Raw genomic sequence first — 15,770 nt, forward strand, 5'->3', positions numbered from 1 at the left:
GTAAAAAGACCAGACTTAATGGCCTGACTGAGACTGCAGGAACTCAAGAGGACATGGCCCCTGAATTCTCTGTTAGCCCAAAACTAAAACCGTTCCTGAAGCCAACTCTTCAGACAAAGATTAGACTGGACTATAAGACATAAAATGATACTGGTGAGGAGTATGCTTCTTAACTCAAGTAGATACATGAGTCTATGGGTGCAGCTCCTGTCTGGAGGTGAGACGAGGAGGCAGAAGGGGACAGGAACTGGTTGAATGGATGCGAGAAATACAGGGTGGAGAGGAGGAGTGTACTGTCACATTGTAGGGAGAGCAACTAGGGTGACGTAACAATGTGTGTATAAGTTTTTGTATGAAAAACTGACTTGAATTGTAAACTTTCACTTAAAGCACAATTAAAAATAAAAGAGAAAATAAATAAATAAACAAAACGAGGACAAAAACACAAGGGTCCAAAGCAAGATTTCTAAGCCAAAGTCAGCACAAAACATGTCAGTGTTTAGAAGAAGCTCCAGAGCTCAAGATCCCTTGCTAGACCAGGATAGGAGAAGAGAGGAGAACACCTTGGATCACTCACACCATGGCTCTACAACTCTGCTGTGCTGAGAGTTCAGGTTTCTTGATTAGATCTTCAGTTTGGCTCTTCGAAATTTAGAGCTGGTAGGCATCTTAGAAAATAATACTGTATTCTTATCCCACCCCACGCTTTCCTCAAGTTGAAATCTGATAGGCAGAGAGGTAAGCAGATTTCTCCCAATACATCCAGCTTTTAATACAAAGCTGAGGCTGGAGCTTGAGTTCCTTGACTTTTGGCTCCATCCTATTTTTTTCCCAAGGCTGTTTCCCTGCACTGGCACCCTAGGCCTACGGACAGGAGAAGTAAAAGTGGAGAAGTGACCAAACAAAGACAGGAGTAGGGAAAGCAGCAATAGAAGATAGGACTGGGATTGGAGGAAGGGGAGGCAGACAGGTATGCTGGGGACAAAATAGGGTACAGCAGGGCAGCCCGCAGTGGGTGCTGAGTTCAAAACAACTTTAAACAAACAAACAACGACAAAACAACCCTGAGTTACATCAGTGGATCTCATCCCTAGCTGCTGGGGGAGCTTATATAAAGATGCCAATTTCTAAACACAACAGCAGAAAAATGGATTCATTTATCTGGGTTGGGGTCCTGGTATTATAATTTTAAAGTTCTCCAGGTGACTCTGGAAACCCTGGTGGTATAGTGGTTAAGAGCTACAGCTACTAATCAAAAGGTCAGCCGTTCAAATCCACCAGGCACTTCTTGGAAACCATATGGGGCAGTTCTACTCCGTCTTATCGACTCACTATCAGTTGGAATTGACTCAACAGCAATAGGTTTGGTTTGGTTTTTTCCAGGTGATTCCAATGTAAGGCCAGTGAAAATCTTTTGATTACATGAAACACTAGCTTGGTAGTTCTCAAAGATTGATCCTGGGACCAGCAGCATCAGCATAGCCTTGAAAACTTGTTAGAAATCCAAACTCCTGTCCCCATTCTAGGCATACTGAACTGGAAGATCTAGGGATGGAACCCGGGAACTGTGCTATTATAGGTTAAATTGTGTCCTCCAAAAATATGTGTTGGAATCCTATCCCCCGATACCTGTGGATGTAATGTTATATAATGCAATGTAATTACCTCCATAATGCAATTTAACATTATGTTAATTAGGCCATGCCAGTGTTAGGTGTGTCTTAAGCCTGATCACTCCTAAATAACAAGAAGAGCAGATTGAAAATGCTCATAGTGGGAAAGATAGGCACCAGCTGAGGGTCGCTAAGAACCAAGGAACATCCTGGGCTACCGATAAGGAAGCAATTAACTTGGCCAAGACCCTGGTTTGAACTTTTAGACTCCAGAACTCTAAGAAAATAAATTTCTGTTCTTTAAAGCCACTCATGATATTTCTGTTAGAGCAGCATTATGTAGCTGAGAAATGTGTTAACAAGACCTCCGGGTGATTCTGAATCATGGGGAATTTTGGGAGCCATTGCTTTAGCTGATGGCCATGGCGTTTAATGAGGAGCTCTGGTAGTATAGTGGGTAATAGTAACCAAAAGATTAGCAGTTTGAATCCACCAGCTGCTCCTTGGAAACCCTATGGGGCAGTTCTACTCTGTCCTATAGGGTAGTTATGAGTTGGAATTGATTCAATAACAATGAATTTGTTTTTTGTTTTTTATACAAATGTATTTTACATTTTTTTTTATTTTACATTTAGTAAAAGTCAGGGTGTTATCCTTCTCCCTCCCTCAAAAATTTCATGGAATTCTTCCTTGAAGCTTTAGAGAAGACACAGCCTGAAGAGGATAATAGATATATAACTTCCTTAAATTGTGTTTTATTTTACCACTAATATTGTTGGAATGGAATGATTAGCCATTGGATAATACGGTAAAACCTGTGAAAGCCAGAACCTGTGGAAGGCGGAAACCTGTCAGAAAAGGAGAAATAAAATATTTTTCACTAATAGAGAGTGATAGAAAAGTGATAAGACTGTACCTGTCGAAGGTGGAAATTTTTCAAGACCTGGCAAAACAACGCAGTCCTGTCGAGTCCCGGCTCAAAGGTTTCACTGTAAAACATGGAGTATCAGAACAGCAACCGATGCCATACACAAATGAAAGTTAATTATTTTATCAGTGAAATGCCCCCCTAAAAATCTTTCATTTCCTCGGATCAGCTGTAGAGCAGTGTGAATTTTTCTCTCCCCATTTACCAAGGAGACTGTAAGGAAGCTACAGTTGCTCCTGCATTTGAGATCAGCATACTGTTACTTAAACCCTGTACCCTGTGGGCTCTCAATACCTGTTAACTTAATTAAATGACTGGCATCTGTTTGGGTGTCTCTAAAAACCACCAGGAGCCTTCAGTTCCTCCAGAATGAAGGAGTCAGCTGTTTCCAAAGAATAAATTGCCTAGGGAGAATTTTCCAAGTTGTACTCATTGTCATATCACTTCTAGGTATAGTTTAAGTGTTGATTTTGATCGAATGCCTCCAGGTCTTTTTATTCTTCCATTCTCTTTGTCCAGTTTTTAAGAAATGCAAATGATTAGCATTATGGAAATTTCAATGTAAATCTCACTGTTTTTGAAGTGAGTCAGCCCAGAAACTGTCATTTTAGTTCAATATTTCTTTACAATGCTGTTTTCACATGTAATGGCCAATGCCTTTCTTGGTATACACAGCCAAAAGCTGCAAAATTTACTCAATGGGTCAGAGTTTAGGAAGATGAGAAAAGTTATACATAAAATAAACAGACTACGTTATATGTGCAAAAAAAAAAAAAAGTGGCAAAATAGTGCTTTCCCCAAATGGTAATGTTTAATGTTTCTGTGTTCTAGTTCCCAAACCAAAAACCTGTTGTTGTTGAGTCGATTCCGACTCGTAGCAACCCTATAGGACAGAGTAGAACTGCCCCATAGAGTTTCCAAGGAGCACCTTGTGGGTTTGAACTGCTGACCTTTTTTTAGCAGCCATAGCTCTTAACCACTATGCCACCAGGGTTTCCTTGTAGTTCCTAGAGACAAGCATATCTGAAATGAGTAACTGGTGTAGTAAAAATTGTATTAAATACCACATATACACACGCTCCCTGTTAATGGTTTTCAGTGATGAACTTCTTTTAAGAAAGGTTTATCTCTGTATCCTACTCTCTCTTCTTGCTCTACAGCACTTAATTTTATTTTCTTGTAGTATATGCACAAAATTTTGCTTTCATTGAACTTTCTCCTGACTTAAGTGTGGCAATTCTCTTGAATTCTTAATGTGAGATATTCACTTTTTATGATTATAAAGTGTTATGGATTGAATTGTGTCCCCCCAAAATATTTGTCAACTTGGCTAGTCCACGGTTCCCAGTCTTGTGTGACTGTCCACCATTTTGTCACCTTACGTGATTTTCCTATATGTTGTAAATTCTACCTCTATGATGTTAATGAGGTGGAATTAGCAGCAGTTATGTTAACAAGGCAGGACTCAATCTAGAAGATTAGATTATGTCTTAAACCAATCTCTTTTGAGATATAAAAGACAGAAGTGAGCAGAGAGACAGGGGGACTTCATACCACCAAGAAAGCAGCACCTGGAGCACAGTGCATCTTTGGACCCGGGGTTCCTGTGCAGAGAAACTCCTCGTCCAGGGGAAGATTGATGACAAGGACCTTCCTCCAGAGCCAACAGAGACAGAAAGCCTTCCCCTGGAGCTGATGCCCCAGATTTGGACTTCTAACCTACTAAACTGTGAGAGAATAAATTTCTCTTTGTTAAAGGCATCCAAACTTGTGGTATTTCAGTTATAGCAGTGCTAGATAACTAAGATGTAAAGACAGTCTTCATGGTTTAAAATTTGCTAAATAATACAAGGTTCTTATATAATACAAAAGAAAAGATGCTTTTTCAATGGAAAGACAAAAAAAAATATTTCACAAAATGATAACGTAATGTGGAATAAAATCAGTATCTCTATTAATGCAAAAAAGTAATAAAATGCAACAATAACATTAGCCAAAATAATTGAAATTGAGGATGGATGGTTTGGGGGCAACACTAAGGCTAATGCACTCGAGGCCAGAGTAGACATCCTTCTTACTCTTAGACTTCTCTGTTAACATTCAGTGCATTGTGGAATTGGGTAATTGACCTTTTAGATAAAGTGAGATGATATACGTAAAAATACAAAAAACTCTTCCAGGCATATATTATTTACTGAACACACGTTTGTTGAATTTTAATCTGATAACCATAACCCTTGCCTTTGAAAAATGTAAACTGTTAGGGAAAGAAAGTGTCAACAAAGTATTCTCATGGTGAACCCCTCATTTCCTTTATTCTTTAATGCAACAAATCTACATTAACCAGTTACTAGGGCCTGTGCGACGTGCTCAGCTCTGACTCTTAACTAAAGACAGACACATCAAATGGTAATTGTACTTTTTTTCCTCTTGAGCCCACAGCAAAGTCGCATTCCTGTGTGAAGATCTTCAAATTGACAATCGCTAAGAAGCACAAGGGAGCTACATCATAGCAAAAGATGTAAAGGGACTATCCATTCCTATATTTCCTTGTATCACCAACCAGAGTGCTCAGATAGTTCATCTTACCCAAGAAAACATCCACTTGACCCCTGCATTGCTGTGGATTGAACGACACAGTCACACATTTCTTCCATCCTAGAATGCACCCCTCTTTGCAATGTGTCTTTGCGGGTCCTTTCATCAGGTGGTAGAGTTTGTTTCCCACCTCTTGAATCTGGGCTGGCCTTGTGACTGCTTTGAAAGACAGAATGTGACAGAGGTGACGTTGTACGCCTTCCAAGGCTAGATCTTAAGAGGTCTTGCGGCTTTCATTTTTAGTCTCTTAGAATGCTAATCAGAGACCACCATGGAAGAAAGCCAGGCCCGCCTGCTAGAGGAAGAGAAGCCATTTGGATGGTGATCAAGGTGTTGCACCCAAAGGCTAGCACCAATTGGCAGGCATGTGAGGCATACTTCTTGGGCCCTCCAGCCCAGCTGACCTCAAGCTGTACGTAGGCCCATGAGTGAGCACAGGCAAGACCAGCAGAGGAACTGCCCAGGAGCTCAGAGGACGGTGAGAAAAAAAAAAACGTGGTTTTCATTATAAGCCACTAAATCTGGGGTGACTTGTTAGAAAGCTGTACTTAACTGCTGCAGAAATCCTCACCCTTACTTAAAGCTGTCACATTGAAATCAATCTAGCTGCCCCCCAAAACCCACAACTTTTAGACCGTAGCTGCCAATTATCACTGCTTCTACAGAACCACTTTTGGTAAGAAAAATGACCTAGAATCAAGGCTGGCTGGTGTGTGTGTGTGTGTGTCTGCATGTACAGGAGTAGGTAACTGTGTGGTAATCTAGATAACGTGAGCCTGGTGGGTTTAGAAATCCTGGATGAGTTTTGAGAGATGATAATGGTCACAGCGTATTCTTCCTTTCCATTGTCTCTCCAAGGTTGAAAGCAGTAAATAACACCGATATCAAGTTAAATAGATGCTTTGATAGAAGGTTCCAACATTCCAAAATGTTTTCATATGTGCCCAGGGTCTAGGCCCCATTTATTAATTGCAGTTACAGCAGGAGAGATGAGGATTTTAAAACATGTATCATGGCATCCTTCGCTTTCTATAAAAGGTGAGGTCCATTTACACTCCTCATTTAGCTGAATGAGAATCAGCCATTTGCTTAATAGATAATTTTGACTCGATTTCCGATAAGTGGATTAAGTAATTGAGGAACTTCAAGACACAGCAGAATATTTGTTGTAGCACTTAGAAAAAGAAAAAAAAAAATAGAGCTAGATCCTTCGGCAACTTAAGATGGAAAATTCCTATTCATCAACCTCTCAATAAGGCTTCATTATGAAGCAACATTCTAATGGGCTGGCTTCAGTGGCTGACGTGTCGCAGGCATTTGCAATGTTACACCAAGGTTGCAGGCTATCCTGATAGGCCTCATGCTGTTAGTCCACTTTGTTAAATAGAAGTTGATTTTATATTTAGCTGTGCATGGAGTGTACAGATGAAACAAATCACTCCCATAAGCTCAACAAGATGAATAGTTGCTGTTGAGAGCTAGCAAGGAGCTGGATGCAAGATTAATATGCAGTCCCAAGTTCCACTTCCCACAATTTTTATTGATTATATGAAAAAGTACTAAAATTCATGATTTCTTAGGTGAGTTAGATTGAAACTCTTGCATAGCTACTGTAGATGTAATTTCTCTGAAATGTACCATTTGTCTAGAAATAGAGCTTTTCATTTGGAACCACGTGCAATGAATTCTATGAAGAGAGCAAAGCCTTTCTGTTGGCACCCTTGGCCACAAATACACCCTGGTTCCCAGGCTAACTTCTTTGCTCTCTTTGGTCTTTGCCAAATTGCCTCCTTGGGAGAATTTTCTAAATGTCCCCTCCTGTTGTGGTCCAAATACCAGGACTTATTTGGTGTTTGTTTTTCCATTCCCACTAACCACAAAAGATTGAATGTTGAAGTATCTTAGCATTAAGATCTTTCTACTAAAATCTGAATGGCATTCCAGTCAATTTGACACAGCATTCCATCTTCTTTCAGTAGACAGAGAGAAAAGGCTATTAAAGCCTGCCCTTAACTATTTCACTTTTATAGTTTGGGGCTTAGAGCTTGTTGAATGAGAGAGGTTGGATCAGGTTTAGTTTAGGACATATATTCTAGTTTTATTAATCTTCAGTAATTTTGGAAAATGTGTGGATACACTTCAACTAGTTTGTTGTTGTTGGGTGCTGTTGAGTCAATTCCAACTCATGGTTACTGTCATGGATTGAATTGTGTCCCCCCAAAATATCTGTCCACTTCACTGGGCCATGAGTCCCAGAATTGTGTGATTGTCCACCCTTTTATGTGATTTCCCTATGTGTTGTAAATCCTATCACTATGCTGAAACAAGATGGATTAGTGGCAGTTATACTGATGAGATCTACAAGATTAGATAGTGTCTTAAGCCAATCTCTTTGAGATATAAAAAAGAGAAGTAAGCAGAGAGACAGGGGGTACCTCATACCACCAAGAAAGCAGTGCTGGGAGCAGAGTGCATCCTTTGGACCTGAGGTTCCTGTGCTGAGATGCTCCCAGACCAAGGGAAGACTGATGACAAGGATCTTCCCCCAGAGCCAACAAAGAGAGAAAGTCTTCCCCTGGAACCGGTGCCCTGAATTCAGACTTCTAGCCTACTGGACTGTGAGAGAATAAACTTCTCTTTGTTAAAGCCATCCCCTTGCAGTATTTCTGTTACAGCAGAGCTAGATGGCTAAGACAGTGACATTATGTAACAGAGTAGACTGCCCCATAAGGTTTTCTTGGCTGTAATCTTTATGGAAGCAGATTTCCAGGGCTTTCTCCTGCAAAGCTGCTTTAATTAGGTCTTCCTACTGAAATTGACTGTTTCAGTAAATTCTTGTATTTTGTTATAATATTAAAATATTAATTTACAGGGTCTGCATTAAAATTCTGTTAAAGACCCTGTATTCTTATCCATGAGTTGATCATAATGGCAAAACATAGTCAATGAGGACTCTGGGGAATCTTTTCTTATATTTAAAATATGTTTTTATATTTATCTTCTTTGTTTCCCACTTATCAAAGCTTGGTTGCATCGATAAAGCCTTGAAAATGTTAATATATATTAAAATTAGGCCCCTTGAATTTTTAGATGTGTCAAATTTTGAAACATATTTTGGGATTGGATGCCCTAAAATGTCTATTTACATGTAGCATGAAGCTTAAACTGTTTCAGCTCAAAGTCCAGTTAAACTGTACACTTTTCTTGAAGTTTAAACTCTGACTATTCAACAATTTTATTTATAAATTTCCACTTCAAAAAATATTGAAATAGAGTGACTATAGCTACTGTATTACCTGTACTCTAGGTTGTTATGTTTACTTTTTATATGATCATAGCCCTGGTCGGCAGTTCGAACCTGGCAGCTGCTCTTTGGAAATCCTGTGGGGCCATTTCTACCCTGTCCTGTATGGTTGCTATGAGTCAGAATTGACTCAACAGCAACAGTTTTTTTTTTTTTTTTTTTAATTGTACAACAAGCAGCCCTGGTGGAGCAATGATTAAGCACTTGGCTGCTGACTAAAAGGTCAGCAGTTCTAACCCACCAGCAGATCACTGGGAGAAAAGACCTGGCGATCTGCTTCTGTAAAGATTACAGCCTAGAAACCCCGTGGTGAGCTCTGCTCTGTCATATCGGATTGCTATGAATCAGAATCTACTCAACAACACACAACAACAACAACAATTATACAACATACCGGTGTTTGCCCAGAAGCCCCGATACCAATGCAAATTTGAAAGTAAGCAATAATGAGTTCCGAGAGTGAGATAATACATTTTGAAATAGTAGATAAAGCATTGATAGGGTTTTACCATTCTGTCTCCCCTATGCTCATATACGGTATTTAACACCTTCTTACATTTTTTTTTTTACATGCAAGTCAGGTCAGGTATCTGACTTTGTTTGAGACATCACTCTTGCTCTACAAGAGGAATAGCAGCTGAATGCTACTTAGAGCAATCTGCAGCCACTCCACAAGAGGTTGTAGCCCTGCTGAACTGTGGCATGCGGCATCAGTGCAGTGCTCTGAGCTCTGCCCGAGGAGAAGGCTGCTCTACACTGTAAGGCTGGTTTGATCTCTTGAGGAAATAGAGGTGATAATCCAGTGGACCAAATCAGGTACCCTCCGAAGTATGAACACCTTCTGTTGACCATGAATGCTGCCAATACGAAAGATAATTTTCTGACACCATTTTCCATTCTAGGCCTGTTCTTCCCTAGATTTCTCATCTTCACATTACAATTTGAAGAATATATCTTATATTTTAGCACTTGAATTTCCAAAAGCATTAAAGCTGATTTGCTGGCTCATGTGTATTAAAAGTTTAAATATTTACATTATTTGATTGCACTAGTCGTCCCATAAGCCCTGAAAAGCCATTGCCATAGAGTCAATTCTGACTCATAGCAACCCTATAGGACAGAGTGGAAGTGCCCCATAGGATTTCCAAAGAGCACCTGGTGGGTTCCAACTGCTGACCTTTTGGTTAATAGCCAAGCTCTTAACCACTGCACCACCTGGGCTCCCCATAGGCCCTAGGGTGGTGCAAATGATTAAGCACTCAAGTACTATCCAAAAGGGTGGTGGTTTGAACCCACCCAGAGGTCCCTTGGAAGACAGGCCTGGCAATCAGATTCTGAAAGATCACAGCCTTGAAAACCCCATGGAGCAGTTCTACTCTGCACACATGGGGTCATCATGAGTCTCAATCAACTCGATGGCAATTAATAATAATAATAATGGTCCCATGGTTCTTTATTGCTAAACATTATTATTTTAAAAAGAATAATGAAATAGTATTTCTAGTGATAGTTTTTGATACTAAATGGGTGAGCATCTAATACCCTCTCCTAGATGGGGTCTTACATGGAGACATAAATGTAATTCAGCTGGATGTAGCCGAAGAACACTGCGTCGTCTCTACCACCTACATCTAAGGCTGCTTTAAAATTAAATGACTTTTGGAGAGGATTTACATTTGTCCATCTAAGGTTTTGAAAATCATTAATTAAAGGACAACTCATTGAAAAGATGGTCTTATTTCCTGTATTGTCTCCAGTGTGTATCACTACTTAGTTCTAAATGACTTGTTTACATGGGCCACCATTTATATGTCTGAGAGAATAATCATGTTAGTTTAAGCATACATTATAGAAAGGAACAAGCACATGTATACACATCACGGGTATACCTTTGGCCCAGATATAGAGCACAAAGATAAGATGCACAATGGAAGGCCGCCCCAGGAGAATTCCAATTTGCCCAAAATACATTGATGCACAAATATGACATTGATGAGTCTCTGTATCAGTATCACATTGATGTTGTTATTCCACTAAACTAGGGTTATTGCTCTTAGATGCTTATTTATTCATATGCTTCTATTAATTTTAGGGTATAATATATAAGATATAGTTTAGCCTTATGTTAGTTATATAGAACGCATTTGACCAATCGTGGACCCATCATGACATTGAAAATATAGGCAAATGAAAGCATTCAATGGAAAACCTTTTGCTCTATGAATCCAGTGCTATACCTTGTAATGGGAAAATCTACTACAAATGAAATTGCTTTTATCTTTCTGCTTCCTATGTTGCTTCTTTATGCGACATTGGTATTATTGGAACTATCACAGAGAATCAAAAATAAATGAGACACCTTGTAAAACTAATGATGTTACCTTATAATTATCATGAGGGTAAAAGTTAGGTAGACCTGTCCTACTCTAACTCTGGGTCGGAGGACTGTGCTACTCAGAATGCTGTTTTGAACCCCATTTAGAATTAGCTGGAAGATCTGGTGGCATGGTGGTTAAGCGTTAGGTTGTCAGTCAAAAGGCTGGTAGTTTTAATCCACCAGCAGCTCCTTGGAAACTCTATGAGGCAGTTCTATAGGGTCACTGAGTCAGAATCAACTTGACGGTAACGGGTTTAGTTTTTTGTTTGTTAGAATTGGCTGACGACAGCAGGAACATAACCATCACACATCATACACATATGTATACACTTGAGCGCACACACACACACACACACACACACAAAGTCATTGAGCCCTTCTGCTACATAAAATTTAGCACCCGTTAAACAAATAATTGCTTTATTTTAGAAGCTTGCTCCAATTAAACATTAGTCACACACTCTCCCTTGACCTCTGCTTCCTGTGTTAAAAATCACCCTCCTAAAAAGCTTACTTTATGCATTCCATAACTACAAAAAATTCCCAGAAGAATGTACTGTTTTATTGTATTGTCTTTTAGAAGAGCAAAAGTATTTATGCCTATATGTGCATGTGTGCATGCATAAAAATATATGCACAGATTTACACGTGTGAAGGGCTGTGAGCATGTTTCATCCTATTTTGGCAGTCATATTCCAAAAGCAGGAGGGAAGGAGAGAGAGAGCCTGGGTGGTGCTGGGAAAGGGAGGCTGGAGAAAGGAAAACACTAGGTACAAATTTCTACCATTTTCCTCAGGCATCCAGAGCAGCTGCTTAATGATACATGTATCATTATATCCTGGAGTAGTTGGAGGGCAGAAACAGACTTGATTACACTACAGACAATTGTTTCACAATAATTCTGGGCCATTTTTCATTAGCTGTCTCCCCTCACAGCAAAACAAGGGGTAATTTTTTTTTAAGGCACAAAACAAAACACCCTTATATCACAGTAAGTTTGTCCAGAAGTTAAAGATTTTTAATAATTCATCATGCAAAACATTTTAGGGTAAATGCTAAATTAACTTGATTTGATTTAAAAAATAGGGTAAATAAAAGAAGTTGGCATGCTCACTTTTGATGATTGGACTATATATATATTGTTTTTATTTTTATCCTGCTCTGGTCTGACAGGTTTTGTCACTAGCCGGTGGAATAAAAAAAAATTTTTTTTTGGTGCAAGCTGATTAAGAAGGTGATTCCCTTTAAAAAGACACAGGGAAAACGCCCTCCTGGTTATCATTTGTGTATTTTCCGCTTTCAGCTGACCAGCATCATGTCAAAGCCCACTTTTAAGTTTTCTTTCTAAGGAAAATGGAGAATTTCAGTCAATATGCATGTTTCATGAAAAGCAACATTAGGTAAATGAGGACTTCATCCTTCCTTGAGATGATAATGGTTGATGCTAAGTAACAGTTGTAAAGAACTATGTCTCAAGCCACTTTTCTAAGCAATTGATACATATTAGCGTATCCAATCAACCCGGGCACCCGACGAGGAATGTACCCTTATTACGCCTGTAAAATAGGCTCTAATCTGGGGGCTCTTAGCCCATCTTCTACGTGGGATGCTTTGGCAGTCTGCTGAAGTCTCCGGGATTGTTCTCAGGCCCACTTTTTAAATGCATGAAAAAAATATATAAAATTACAAGGAAAATCAATTTTATTGAAGTAGTTATCAAAATATTTCACAAAATCTTATACAGAAATATTGACATGTATCCTTAAGCAGCTGCTATGGCTGCCTGAAAAAACTGGTAGAAATTTGTACCTAGTGTTTTCCTTTCTCCAGGTGATGCATCCAATATGAATATGCATGGGGGACCGTAGTCACAACAGAAACGTCAAAGCAGCAATGAGCATAAACAATATTTTAAGAGGATTTTAATAATCCTAATGTGACATGAGATCCTCTGTGATTTCTCCTGGTGACAGTCACAGCGCTACTATACTGTTGGGATTTGTTGCCTACATTCTTAATTGTTGGTAATGCTAGCTCTCAGTGAAAGGTTAGTGAAAATACTAACCATGCACGTCATGGACCCCAGATTAACAATTGCTGATCGTCTCATTTCATATCCCACTCTGCTCAAAAGCCCAAAACCAACCCCATTGCTATTGAGCCAATGACCCTGTTGGACAGAGTAGAACTACCCCACAGGGTTTCCAAGGAACACCTGGTAGATTGGAACTGCTGACCTTTTGGTTAGCAGCTGAACCCTTAACCACTGCACCACCAGGGCTCCCTCCTGATATGAAGAGAAAGTAAATTAAGCGTCAGATTCATTTTTTTTTTAATGACCAAAAATGTCAAATAATCAAACTTACAGAATTTAGGGGATAGTCTTCAAAAGAGGAGCCCCGGTGGTACAGTGGTTAAGAGCTATGGCTGCTAACCGAAAGCTGCTCCTTGGAAAACCTGTGGGGCAATTCGACCCTGTCCTATAGAGTCGCTATGAGTCAGAAGTAACACGACCACAACTTTTTTTGTTTGTTTGTTTGGTTCTTCAAAGGATGTAACAACCAATGCTACTATGGAAGAATTTAGGTTTTAATGTAAAAACAAGTGATTTTGTTCCTATGCATCTTTATTTGCTTCATGATCTGGCATTTTTTAATATAACAGTACAAGAACAAAAAAGGTATGGATGCTGAAGATCAAAAGGCCAATGCTGACTGAATATTTCCATCTGGAGTTTGGCTGTTCTTGACATAAGAGGTTCTAACTGCACTCATCTCTCTCTACAAGTGCGTGGTTCCCCTAGTCAGACAATGAGATTCCACATCTCCGTTCTTACCTCTGAGTTTCATTCATGTGGTCCACCATTTTCACTGATCTCTTCTCTTCCCAAAGTCTTCCCTAACCATCTCATCCTTCCATCATCTTCTGCTCTCCGCACATGATTCCTATTGTTTGGAACACATGTTTTGTACTTGATGGTGTTGTCTTGTGCTTTTTGCTTAATGACTTCAACTCTTTTTGACAATATCTACCACATTATATATTTCTTATATATATTTAATTTAGAAGGTATATGGAAAATTCTGGCAGAGTTCTGTCTTTCTCTTTGCAACCTTGATATACAGAATCATGTGTGTGTGTGTGTGTGTGCACACACATGTGAGCAGTTATCATTGCTTTTTAATTTGTGGTTTAGTCCTGAAACATAATGTCAGTCTAAGCCCCAAATATTTAATTATAGGTGCAAATTTGGTTTCTCTATTCACATTTTTAACACTATACTTATCTGTTCTCTGCTTTAAATAAAAAAAAATTAAACTTTGTGGAACAATTCATCTGCTCTATTGAAAACCCATATTTTGATAGCACGTGTCTTTAGTCTTACGTGACTATTAGTCTTACGTGACTAAGCATGTGAAAGACCTGGATTGGTGCAGCGGCTAGAACATGCTCTCCAGAGTTCAGCTTCTTGCCAGCTTCACCAACTCTGGTTCCTCCACTGCAGCCAAGGTTTGGGGTTTCTGCACCAACATGAAGGCCCAGATGACCCTCTTGAACAGGTGAGACTGATTTTCTCTGCATATCAAGATCAGCCACTGGGATTCATGTACCTGAATGTGCAAACTACAAAGAACTGAAGTGTTAACAACTACTTTAGTGTTGCAGTTGAAATTTTGTTTTTTTTAGTATTGGCATTCAATAAATGTCTGTTCAGTGAATAAAAGAATACTACCTCTCTTCCTCTAATGGCCATTTGAGAGCCAATGGTATCAGTACTTCTAAAATTCTTACACAGATCCAGTTCTGTCTTGAGTAGGAGGCTCCAGGTATGTTTTTGCTGGTCGTGACCTTTACATTGGTCTTTACGTAGTCTCATTCTGGCAGCATTGGCCTTGAAGAGCCGCATAAACTGTTCATGTGACAAAACCAAGGGCAATATGGAAACAGGCCATGTTATAGTTTTAGGCATGGTGGGTCAGTGCTTCTGTAGCTATTTACAATTCTTGATGCTACTTCATCTTGCAGAAAATGACTATGGACCCTATACCTCAGGGATTGCTCTTACTGGGCAGTAGAAATTTATTATGTTTCTATCTCATATCTAGGCCTGGGCTTGCCTCACTGCATGAAGCCCTTTAGTTCTCATTGCCATTTTTTTCCAGGATAAAAATAAATTATTGTAGATATCAGAAATCAAATTAAAAACTTGGCAGGGACCGGATATGGTGATGTATTTCTCTGCTCCAGTGGATGTGGGTCATCCTTTGGTGTTGGATGGTGCTCCCAGTTAACAAAATCTTCCACAATTTTAGATTTAGCTGAAAATAAGCTGTGTATAAGAAGGAAATTCTGTAAATTTAGGACAATATAGAGTTTTATACAACAGATCCGCACCCCAGCCTCTATAAAACCTTTAATCCTTGTCATTTTCTGTGAGCTATTTTTTAGATATCGATTTTCCTCACCACATTATTTTTTAACTTAAAATGTTTTGCTTATTTTATTTATTTTTTTAATAGTGAATGTTATCTCTCCCATTTATTTAGGTCATTTTTATACTTTTCAAGAAAGCTTTGTAATTTTCTTCATAAGAGTTTTGTACTTTTTGGTAAGTTGTTGGCATTAGCTGCACGCAAGTTGGCCCCTGACTCATGGTGACACCATTTATTACAGATTTAGTAAGAGTTAGTCTTAATTATCACAACTGATGGCATTGTGAATAAACTTTTATAAACTGTAATTTCATCTATTTGGAGTTTTGAGTTCAGTTTTCAAAACACCCTGTTTCCTTCCCTTTAAAATACACCACCAAGCTGGTCCAGTAGATGAAACTAGGTGAGCCTTATGACTCACAGGACAGAAAGGGAACAGCAAGAACTGAAAGGTATAGTACAACCTCTGAGTGGATATTCCCAGAAGCAATCTTGAAGGCTCCTGGAAGATTGTAGT

The sequence above is a fragment of the Loxodonta africana genome, chromosome 1 (assembly GCF_030014295.1).
Source record: "Loxodonta africana isolate mLoxAfr1 chromosome 1, mLoxAfr1.hap2, whole genome shotgun sequence".
Classification (NCBI taxonomy): domain Eukaryota; kingdom Metazoa; phylum Chordata; class Mammalia; order Proboscidea; family Elephantidae; genus Loxodonta; species Loxodonta africana.